This window comes from Bubalus kerabau, chromosome 10 (genome assembly GCF_029407905.1).
Source record: "Bubalus kerabau isolate K-KA32 ecotype Philippines breed swamp buffalo chromosome 10, PCC_UOA_SB_1v2, whole genome shotgun sequence".
Lineage (NCBI taxonomy): Eukaryota > Metazoa > Chordata > Mammalia > Artiodactyla > Bovidae > Bubalus > Bubalus kerabau.
In genome coordinates this window covers 52,807,532-52,819,179 of record NC_073633.1, presented here as the reverse complement: position 1 = coordinate 52,819,179, position 11,648 = coordinate 52,807,532, and positions in this window count along the sequence as shown.

Here is an 11,648-nt window from a genome sequence, read left to right as displayed (position 1 = left end):
GTGTTTGAACATTCATTTAAGAAACAGACACTACAGGCAGAATGCTAGCAATGATGTAGTTTTCCTTTGGCTGCAGCTACTGGAGAAGACATTTTCCTTTAAGATAATACATAAATTTCACGGCTCAGATTTAAAGGTGTTGGAACTGACTGGGTCCTCTCAAAACCCAGTTTATGGCCCAAATTCATAATTTCTCAGTTATATATAGATATATACATATAAACATATATGTTATGAAAGAAACATCTATGTAGAAGATCTATATCTAGATAATGTGTACGTAGGTATATACACACATGCGCATACACATGTATATGTATATATGTCAATAAAACATTTCCACAAATGTTTTTTCAGGGCGTTGGGAGAAGAAGGAAAAAACTAAGATATGGTGCCTCCCTTAGAGAAAAGCACACTATTGTTACAGAGCAGTGGGGAAGGCTTACTGATATGTGATTGGTTTCACCTAAGTTTCCTACCTAGAAGTGCAGCCACCAACGTGGTTACCAGAAGGACTCCACAAAAACCTCCACCTAAACCTTTCTTCCATGATTAATTAAAAAAAAACAGATTGACTTGAGAAGCCAGAAGAAACACCCCCAAGGAACCAAAGCCTCTTAAGACTTGGAGGAGGATGCAGGTAGTATTTGGGCTTGTAGAATCCCCAGATCAGCAGAAATGAGCCACTGTTTCAGAGAATGATGTGGTAAGAGACTAGCTGGTAGGGAAGCATGCCAGAAGCAGCCTTTTTTCTGAAATGAAGTAAAAGTCGCTCAGTCAGGTCCAACTCTTTGCAACCCCGTGGACTATACAATCCATGGAATTCTCCAAGCTGGAATACTGGGGTGGGTAGCTGTTCCCTTCTCCAGGGGATCTTCCCAACCCAGGGATCGAACCTAGGTCTCCCACATTGGAGGTGGATTCTTTACCAGCTAACCACTAGGGAGGCCCAAGAACTGGAGACCTTTTTTTATTCCGTTAAAAGGAAGTAAGTCTGGAAGTAAATCTTTGCCTCCAAGGAGCTAAGTCTAATGGGGAGACATATAAGATAAAAGGCAAATGCAGTACACATGACTGTTGCTTCAACAGCAGAAAGACAGGCTGGAAGCCCATCTTAGACACCTGGGTGGTCACTGATTGCCTCCTGGAGGAAGCAGTGTTTGAGCCTAGAAAAATGAGTGGGAGTTGGCTGAATAGTGGGTTCAGGGTGGCACATTCTTTCTAGCAAAGGGAATGGTACCTGCAAAGGGTAGAGCAAAGAGCCAAGGTGCTTATGGCTACAGTATCACGTTGGAGGGCACAAGTGGCCAAGGCCTTTAAACCACGTTAAAAGAGAAGAGGAGTATCTTTTTTTTAAATATAAATAAACAAACCTTACTGAGCTCTTGCTCCCCTCTGGGCTCACCGGACCCCAAAAAAAAAATCAGCATTAAAAAACAGACAGACACACAAACACACACACAAAACAGACACAGACATAACTTCAGTGAGATAGATGCAGAAAAAGTAAGCTGAGGAAAAATATTCCAGAGATGAACATGTATCAGGAGAAGGGGAACATGCAGAGAAAAATAGATAAAGCAATGAAAAAATGGAAATGGGTATTGGGGGTGGGAGGAGCCACAGGCCAGGAGAGTAATGGCGGAGGAGACAGAGTGATCAAAAAGCAGGAGCGGGGAGGGTGGAAGAGAGCAGGTTCCCCCAAGAACATGGAGAAAATTTAGACACTGGAGCTCAGATCCTGCTGACCACACAGGATCTCTCTGACCTTGCAAGGAGTCTCTCTTGCCAAACCAGACCTCCTCTTCAGTTCTCTCAGCTCGAAGGGAAAAGGAGAAAGACGTTTGCAAGTCCTCGAGGTTGGGGAGCAGGTAGCAGGGCAAAGTCCAGGTTAGAAGGGGTTGACTGAATGGGAAAAGTCAGAGAAAATGTTGTCCCAGGAGGACTGCGGCGACCAAAAGTGGTGTTCTGCAGCTAAACGAATAAAATGGAAGGGAAAGTGAAAGGAAGAAAACATTGATGGAAAAGAAATCTTGCCAGAGAAATTCCCAGTCACCATGGAAAGATGCAGGCACTAGAGGTCAGAGGCTATAGCTAGACTGTCAGAGTTCAAGTCCTGCTATTATACCAACTGTGTGACATTGAGCCAGTTACTTGAAATCTCTGTGTTTCCTCAACTGTAAAGTAAGAATGAAATAATAATTAGTACCAACCTCAGCGTGATGTAGGGCAGGTAAAATGAGTTCAATACAAGCAGAATGCTCTGTGTCGTTAGATGTTACCATCTATCAACGCTGGCTGCCATTACTCCTCTACCCAGTGATAGTGCTGGCACCCTTAAAGTCCCATCCAGGCTCTTCTGGTCTATTGGAGGGATGCGGTGAGGAGATAAACAAGGAGCAGGAAGGGGTATCTTGGGTTTAGGAGGATATTTAGAACGGAGAGATGACCCATCACTCCCCTGAAAGCCTGCCATGCCAGCTGGGCTCTGGTCTTGCCTCTCTTAGAGCGTGTCTGTTGTACACATCACTTCTAGTACTTATTTGGATCTTGTTTGGATCTTGTTTTCAGGGTTGGCCTGAGGGCCAGCTATTCAAAAGGGAAGTCTATTTGCAGTCTTTTCATACCCATCCAAGCCCCCTCTTCCTCTCAGTTGCCTAGTACCACCTGGTCCTCTCTCTACCTTTCAAATCTCAAAACCTGCTCTTGCTTATATCTCTTTTGAAGGGGATCTGATTGCTCAATGTAGGGTTGTAAAAATGTCTGATGGAAGCTGGACATCTAGGGATTTTATTGGGGGTCAGTTCTTTGAAGAGAGATGTGAAGCTGGCTGGAATCTCACTATTGTGGAAAGAAGGTTCTGACTGAGGAAGGCTCTTGAAGATGGGAGAGGCTTAATTCCATTCCTGGTGTATTTCATTAGAGACTGTATTCCTCTTTGGTTGTGGTTCATGGGATCTATTCCCTGTAACACATATGAAAATGTGGTGGAAAGTGTGGCTACAAGACCAACAAAGATTGGGGTAGGACTGAGCTGTGGGCTAATAGCCTTTACAGGTTTTTTCTCTTTGAAGAGCCTGACCATTGCCCCCAGTGCACAAAGTGCCAGAGAGGGTCTGAGAACTGTAGCTGGTGTGGTAATGATAGATTTATTCAGTCTCCTAGTGCCATTCCAAGGAGGTCTTTATAAACTTTTTGAAAGAACGTGGAACAGAACTGCTACCAGAGACTCTGTAAGGAGCTGGTCCCCAGCCTTGGAGCTAAAAGATTTTCCCTGAACTGTTGAGCTTGGAAGGGAACCAAGGCTATACAGACTTAGGGACCCCATGGGAGTTAAAGGCAGGAGGAGATGGTGGCAGCCCCCACCAGCAGGAAAGCCTAAGGAGCAGCTCTGCCTGTGAGCTCTTGGAGAGAGCTCAGTGATATCATACTCATATTCATAGAAGACTGAAATCTTTGCCTTAAAGATCAAGAACAAGATAAGGACGCTCACTTTTACCCCTGCTATTCAATATTGTACTGGAAGTCCTAGCCAGCGCAACCATGCAAGGAAAAAAAAAAAAAGGCAACCAATTGAAAAATAAGTAAAACTCTCTCTATTCACAGATAACATAATCCTATATATAGAATAGTCTATAAAGAATCTATTAAAAAAATGTTAGAGCTAAAATTCATCTAAATTCATCAACTTTATACAAGATCAAATATCAGCTGTATTTCTATAAACTGGCAATAAACAGTCCAAATGGGAAATTAATTTTTAAAATTCTGTTTGCAGTAGTATGAGGAAGAATAGAATACTTAGGAGCAAATTTAACCAAGATGTGTATAATACAAGGAAAACTACAAAACATTCCTGAAAGAAATTAAAGAGGTTATCTAAAATGAAAAGACATCTCATTTTCATGAATTGAAAGACTTGAAACTGTTAAGATAGTGATAATACCAAAAGCAATCCACAGACTCCATGCAATCATTATTTTTTAAAAAAACAAAACCAAAGATCTATTTGCAAAAATTGAAAAAAAAATCATTCTAAAATTCATACAGAATGGAAAGGAGACCAAAAAACAAACAAAACAAAAAAAAGTCAGAGTTGGAGGACTCACATTTACTTCCTTGTTTCAAAATTTACTACAAAGCTATAATAATCAAGACAATGTGATACTAGAATAAGATTGATATATAGATCAATAAAATAGAATTAAGATTCCAGAAATATAAATTGAATGTTAATTGATTTTTGACAAGGATGCTAAGACTATTCAATGAAGAAAGAATAGTCCTGTCAACAAATGGTGTAGGAACAACTGGATAGCCATATGCAAAAGAATGATGCTGGATCTTACCTCACACTTTATGCAAAAATTAATTCAAAATGAACTAAATATAAGAGCTAAAACCATAAAACTCGTAACAAAATATAGGGGTAAATCTTTGTGACATTAGATTTAGCCATGGTTTCTTAGATATAATATCAAAAGCACAAATAATTTTCAAAAAATAAATTGGATTTCATCAGAATTAAAACTTTTGTGAAGATCAATGAAACTAAAACTGGTTCTTTGAAAGGTAAGCAAAACTTATAAGCTTTTAGGCAGAATCACAGACTCATAAAGAAGCAAAGGGAAAGGGTACAAATCAATAAAATACTGCAAACAGAAATGAAAAAGAAGTTGCAGCCAGCACCACAGAAATACAAAGGACCATAGGAGAGGACTTCCCTGGTGATCCAGTGGTTAAGACTCTGCATTGCCACTACAGGGGGTGTGGGTTTGATTCCTGATTGAAGAAGTTCTGCATGCTATGGGGTGTGGGCCCAAAAAAAGGTATGATTCAAATTAAAAAAAAAACAGCAACTAAAAACAAAGGACCATAAGAATCTTTACAAGCAACTATATGCCAATGAAATGGACAACCTAGAAGAAATGTATAAATTTTTGGAAAGGTAAAATCTCCCAAGACTGAACTGGGAAAGAATGGCAAATATGATTGAAACTGAATCTGTGATTTAATAACTCCCAACAAACAAAAGTCCAGAACCAGATGGCTTTACAAGTGAATTTTACCAAACATTTAGAGAAGAGTTAATACCTATTCTTCTGAAACTATTCCAAAAAACTTGAGAATAAAGGACACACACCTCTGAATTCATTATATGAGGCCACCATCAGCCTGGTACCAAAACTAAAAGATTTGTTGTTTTTGCTGTTTAGTCACTAAGCTGTGTCTGACTCTTTGTGTCCCCATGGATTGAAACCTGCCAGGCTTCTCTGTCCATGGAATTTCCTCAGCAAGAATACAGAAGTGAGTTGCCATTTCCTTTTCCAGGGGTCTTCCAGACCCAGGGATCAAACAGAGTCTCCTATATTGGCAGGTGGATTCTTTACCACTGAACCACCAGGGAAGCCCCAAACCAAAGATATACGACACAGAAAGGAAAAGTACAAGCCAATATCAATGATGAACATAGCCACAAGCAAAAAAATACTTGCAGATCAAATCTAACAATGCATTAAAAGGGTCATACACCATGATCAAGTGGGATTTATTACAACAATGCAAGAATTTTTCATTATCTACAAAACAGTGTGATACACCTCATTAACAAACTGAAGATGAGAACGATAAGGTCCTACTGTGTATAGTACAATATCCTGTGACAAACTATAAAGAAAAAATACGTGAAAAAGAATATATATATGTGTATATATTACTTAGTCACTTTGATATACAACAGAAATTACCGCAACATTGGAAACCAGCTATACTTTGATAAAATTTAAAAATAAAATAAAAACATCAAATTGATGCTACAGCAAAGAGTTTGCATGTTACAACTAAGAGTTCACATGCTGCAATGAAGACTGAAGATTCCATGCGTAGCAACTAAGACCTGGAACAGCCAAATAAATATTTTTTAATAGCAAATTGAAAAATAAAACCCATATAATCATCTTCATAGATTCAGAAAAAGCTTTTAATAAAATTCAACATCCATTTATGATTAAAAAAAAAAAACTCTCCAGAAAGTAGGTATATAAAAGCCATAAATGACAAAACCAGAGCTAACGTCATACTCAGTGGTGAAAGGATCCAGGAACAAGACAAGGATCCCCATGCTTGCTTGCCACTTTCATTCAACATAGTTTCGGAAACCCTAGTCACACCAATTAGAGAAGAAAAAGTGAGAGGAATCCAAATTGGAAAAGTAAAACTATCCCTATTTGCAGATGACAGATAATTGAACACTATATGTGTTGTTTAGTCACTAAGTCATGTTCGACTCTTTTGCAACCCCATAGACTGTAGCCTGCCATGCTGCTTTGTCCACAAAATTATCCAAGCAAGAATACTGGAGTGGGTTGCCATTTCCTTCTCCAGGGGATCTTCCCAACCCAGGAATCAAACCTTTGTCTCCTGTATTAGCAGGTGGATTCTTTACTGCTGAACCACTTGGGAAAGCTCAGAAAACTATACATAGAAAATACTAAAATCCTACTAGAGCTCACCAATGAATTTAATACAGTTGCAGGATACAAAATTAGTATGTAGAAATCTGCATTTATATATACTAACAACAAAGGATTAGAAAGAGATACTAAAGAAACAATCTTATTGACCACTGCATTAAAAAAAGAATAAAATACATAAGAATAAACCTACCTAAGGAGGCAAAAGACCTGTACTCAGAAAACTACAAGACCATGATAAAAGAAATTGAAGATGACACAAACGGAAAGATACACCATATTCTTAGACTGGAAGAATCAACATTGTAAAAATAACTATACTACCCAAGGTCATCTACAGATTCAGTGCAATCCATATCAAATTACCAGTGGCATTTTTCACAGAACTAAACAAAATTTTTTTAAATTTGTATGGAAGCACAGAAGACCCCAAAAAGCTAAAGCAATCTAGAGAAAGAAAAATGGAGCTGCAAGAATCAGGCTCCCCAACTTCAGATCATACAATAAAGCTACAGTGATCAAAACAGTATAATACTGGCACAGAAAAAAAAAAAATAGACCAGTGGAACAGAATAGAAAGCACAGAAATAAACTCATGCAACTATGGCCAATTAATCTATGACAAGGGAGGCAAGAATATACAATGGAGAAAAGACAGTCTCTTCAATAAGTGGCGCTGGGGGAATTCCCTGGTAGTCTAGTGGTTAGGACTGCATGCTTTCACTGCTGTGGGCCCAGATTCGATCCCTGATCCTACAAGCAGCGCCACACAGCCAAAAAACAAACAAGCAAAAAAGTAAGTGGTGCTGGGAAAACTGGACAGCTGCATGTAAAGGAGTGAAATGAGAAGTCTCTAACACCACACACACAAATAAACTCAGAGAGATTAAAACCCAAATGTGAGACCAGTTAATATAAAACTCCCAGAGGAAAACATGGGCAGAACACTCTTACATAAATCACAACAATATCGTTTTGGATCGGTCTCCTGCTGCTGATGCTGCTGCTGCTGCTGCTGCTAAGTCACTTCAGTCGTGTCCGACTCTGCGACCCCATAGACGGCAGCCCACCAGGCTCCCCCGTCCCTGGGATTCTCCAGGCAAGAACACTGGAGTGGGTTGCCATTTCCTTCTCCAATGCATGAAAGTGAAAAGTGAAAGTGAAGTCGCTCAGTCATGTCCGACTCTAGCGACCCCATGGACTGCAGCCTACCAGGCTCCTCCGTCCATGGGATTTTCTAGGCAAAAGTACTGGAGTAGGGTGCCATTGCCTTCTCCGAGAGTAATGGAAATAAAAATGAAAATGGGAGCAAATTAAACTTAAAGTATTTTGCACAGCAGAGATTTCACCGGTAGTTCAGTGGCTAAATAAAGACTCCCAGCTGCCAATGCAGAGGACCCGGGTTCAATCCCTGGTCAGGGAACTAGAATCCCACATATGGCAACTAAGAGTTTGCATGCCTCAACTCAGAGTTCACATGCTGCAACTAAAAGATCCCACATACTTGGGACTACCCTGGGGGTCCAGGGGTTATGAATCTGCCTGCCAAATGCAGGGGACATTGATTTAATCCCTGGTCTGAAAACTAAGATCCCACATGCCACTGGGCAGATAAGCCCACACACCTGGACTATTGCACCCAAACACCACAACTACTGAAACCCATGTGCTCTGGAGCCCGTGCTCTGCAACAAGGGAAGCCACTACCATTAGAAGCCTTCACACTGCAACTAGAGAGTAGCCTTTGTTTGCTGCAACTAGAGAAAGTCTGTGTGCAACACCAAAGAGTCCATGCATTGTGATGGAGAAGACCCAGCACAGCCAAAAATAATAAATAAGATTCTGCATGCTGCAACTAAGATTCAGCATAGGCCAATTAAATATTTTTTTTTAAAAAAAAGAAAAAGCTTTTGCACAACAAAGGAAAATTATAAACAAAAGACAGCCTACAAACTGGAAGAAAATATTTGCAAGTGATGTGACTAAAAAGTGAGTAATTTACAAAATGTACAAACAGCTCATGTGGTTCAATATCAAAAAAGCAACCAAGTCAATCTTAGGTAGAAGATCTAAATAGATATTTCTCGGTCCTAGAGGAGTATTCCAAATGGGTCTCAGGGAGCGTAGGCGGTCTGGTCCACGTCCGGGGAAAGAGAACGCAGGCGCCAAGAAAGGTCCCAGTCCAGGGAGAGAGATCGGAGAGGAAGCCACTCTCGCTCCCTGCACAGAAGGCGTTCCAGGTCCCCAAGACGACACAGATCCACATCTCCTTCCCTTTCTCGACTGAAAGAAAGAAGAGATGACTGAAAGAAAGAAGAGATGAGGAGGACAAAGAAAACAAAGAGCAAAGAACGTGAGATAACTGAGTAAGCAACAGAAGAGAGGAAGAACTAGAAATGATGAAGTTAATGGGATTTGCCTCCTTTGACTCCACAAAAGGGAAAAAGGTGGATGGCTCTGTAAATGCCTGTGCCATAAACGTGTCTCAGAAGAGAAAGTATAGGCAGCACATGAATGGAAAAAGGTGGATTCAACAGACCTTTGGATTTCATCGCGAGAACTGAAGTGCTGAAGAATGATGTTTCTTCTCTCATCTTGATCAGAACAGTGGATTTTTGTATTTAATATGCATCAAAAACAGGATCACAGTCCTTCCTCCTTGTAAAGTAAGAAAATTTTATTTATGATATGTGTAGTTCACTTACCCGCCTCAAAAAAAAAAGAAGTTAAATATTACACTTTTTTTCCTTTAGGAAATATCATTTGGGGCAGTCATCAACCCCATTTTTTTGTCCTTATTCCTATGGAAACTATATATGTTTTTTTTCTTGACTGCTCCTTATGACTTTTTAAAACACAAAAGTAATTTGGAAGTAAGTTTCTCAAATAAAGCAATAATTTCTAAAAACAAAAAAGCCAAACAAACAAAAAAGATATTTCTCTAAATAAGACATACAAATGGCCAAAAAATACATGAAAAAAAAAAACCTCAACATATCTAATTATTCAGTTCAGTTCAGTCACTCAGCCGTGTCAGACTCTTCGCAACCCCATGAACCACAGCACGCCAGGCCTCCCTGTCCATCACCAACGCCCAGAGTTCACTCAAACTCATGTCCATCGAGTCGGCGATGCCATCCAGCCATCTCATCCTCTGTCATCCCCTTCTCCTCCTGCCCCCAATCCCTCCCAGCATCAGGGTCTTTTCCAATGAGTCAACTGTTCGCATGAGGTGGCCAAAATACTGGAGTTTCAGCTTCAGCATCAGTCCCTCCAATGAACACCCAGGACTGATCTCCTTTAGGATGGACTGGTTGGATCTCCTTGCAGTCCAAGGGACTCTCAAGAGTCTTCTCCAACACCACAGTTCAAAAGCATCAATTCTTCGGTGCTCAGCTTTCTTCACAGTCCAACTTTCACATCCATACATGACCACTGGAAAAACCATAGCCTTGACTAGACGGACCTTTGTTGGCAAAGTAATATCTCTGCTTTTCAATATGCTGTCTAGGTTGGTCATAACTTTTCCTTCCAATAGACCAACACAAATAAAAACTATAGTGAGGTATTAACCTCATTCAGTCAAAATGGCCATCATCAAAAAGTTTACAAATAAAGGCTGGAATGTGGAGGGGATGCAGAGGGAAATATACTCTCCTCTACTGTTAGTGGGAATGTAAATTGGTGCAACCACTGTGGAAAACAGTAAGGAGCTTCCTTGGAGAACTAAAAACAGAACTACCATATGATCCAGCAATTCTACTCCTAGGTATATATCCAAAAAAGATGAAAACTCTAATTTGAAAAGATATATGTATTGCAATGTTCATAGCAGCACTATTCACAACAGTCAAGATATGGAAGCAACCTAAATGTCCATTGACAGACGAATGGATAAAGATGTGATTTATCTGTATATGCTGCTACTGCTGCTGCTAAGTTGCTTCATTTGTGTTTGACTCCGTGTGACCCCACAGACAGCAGCCCACCAGGCTCCCCCATCCCTGGGATTCTCTAGGCAAGAATACTGGAGTGGATTGTCATTTCCTTCTCCAATGCATGAAAGTGAAAAGTCAAAGTGTAGTCGCTCAGTCGTGTCTGACTCCTAGCGACCCCATGAACTGCAGCCTACCAGGCTCCTCTGTCCACGGGGTTTTCCAGGCCTGAGTACTGGAGTGGGTTGCCACTGCCTTCTCCTTATCTGTATATAGTGGAATATTATTCAGCCATAAAAAAGAATGAAATAATGCCATGTGCAGCAACATGGATGGACCTAGAGATTATCATATTAAGTGAAGTAAGCCAGACAGATTGAAGGCAGGAGGAGAAGGGGACGAAAGAAAACGAGATGGTTGGATGGCATCACCACCTCAATGGACATGAGTCTGAGCAAGCTCCAGGAGGTGGTGAAGGACAGGGAAGCCTGGTGTGCTGCAGTCCATGGGGTCACAAAGAGTCAGACACAACTGAGCGACTGAACAACAACAAAGTCAGAGAAGGACAAATATCACATGATTTTTGCTTATATGTGGAATATATTTTTTTTAAAGATACAAATGAACTTATTTACAAAACAGAGACTCACAGACATAGAAAACAAAATTATGTTTACCAAAGGGAAAAGGAGAGGAGGGATCAATTAGGAGGTTGGGACTAACATATAAATAAATACTACTACACTCAAAATAGATAATCAATAAATGCCTACTGTAGCACAAGAAACTATACTCAATGTTTTGTAATAATCCATAAAGGAAAAATGTGTGTGTGTAACTGAATCACTGTGCTGTACATCAAAACTAACACTGCATTGTAAATCAATTATACTTCAGTAAAAAAAAGAAATTAAAACATTTGTGCATCAAAGGACACCATCAAGAGAGTAAAAAGAACACCCTACAGAATAGGAGAAAATATTTTAAACTCATGCATCTGATAAGGGTCTATTATCCAAAATATATAAAGAACTCGTAACAACAAAAAGACAAAACACAGTTTAAAATGGGCAAAGGACTTGAATGGTCATTTCTACAAAGGAAATAAACAAATTGCCAAAAAGTACATGAGAAGATGCTCAACATAATTTGCCATTAGGGAAATGCAATAAAAACCACAAGAGGGTACCACTTCACATTCCCTTAGGATGGCTGTAATTAAAAACAGAAAACAAGTGTT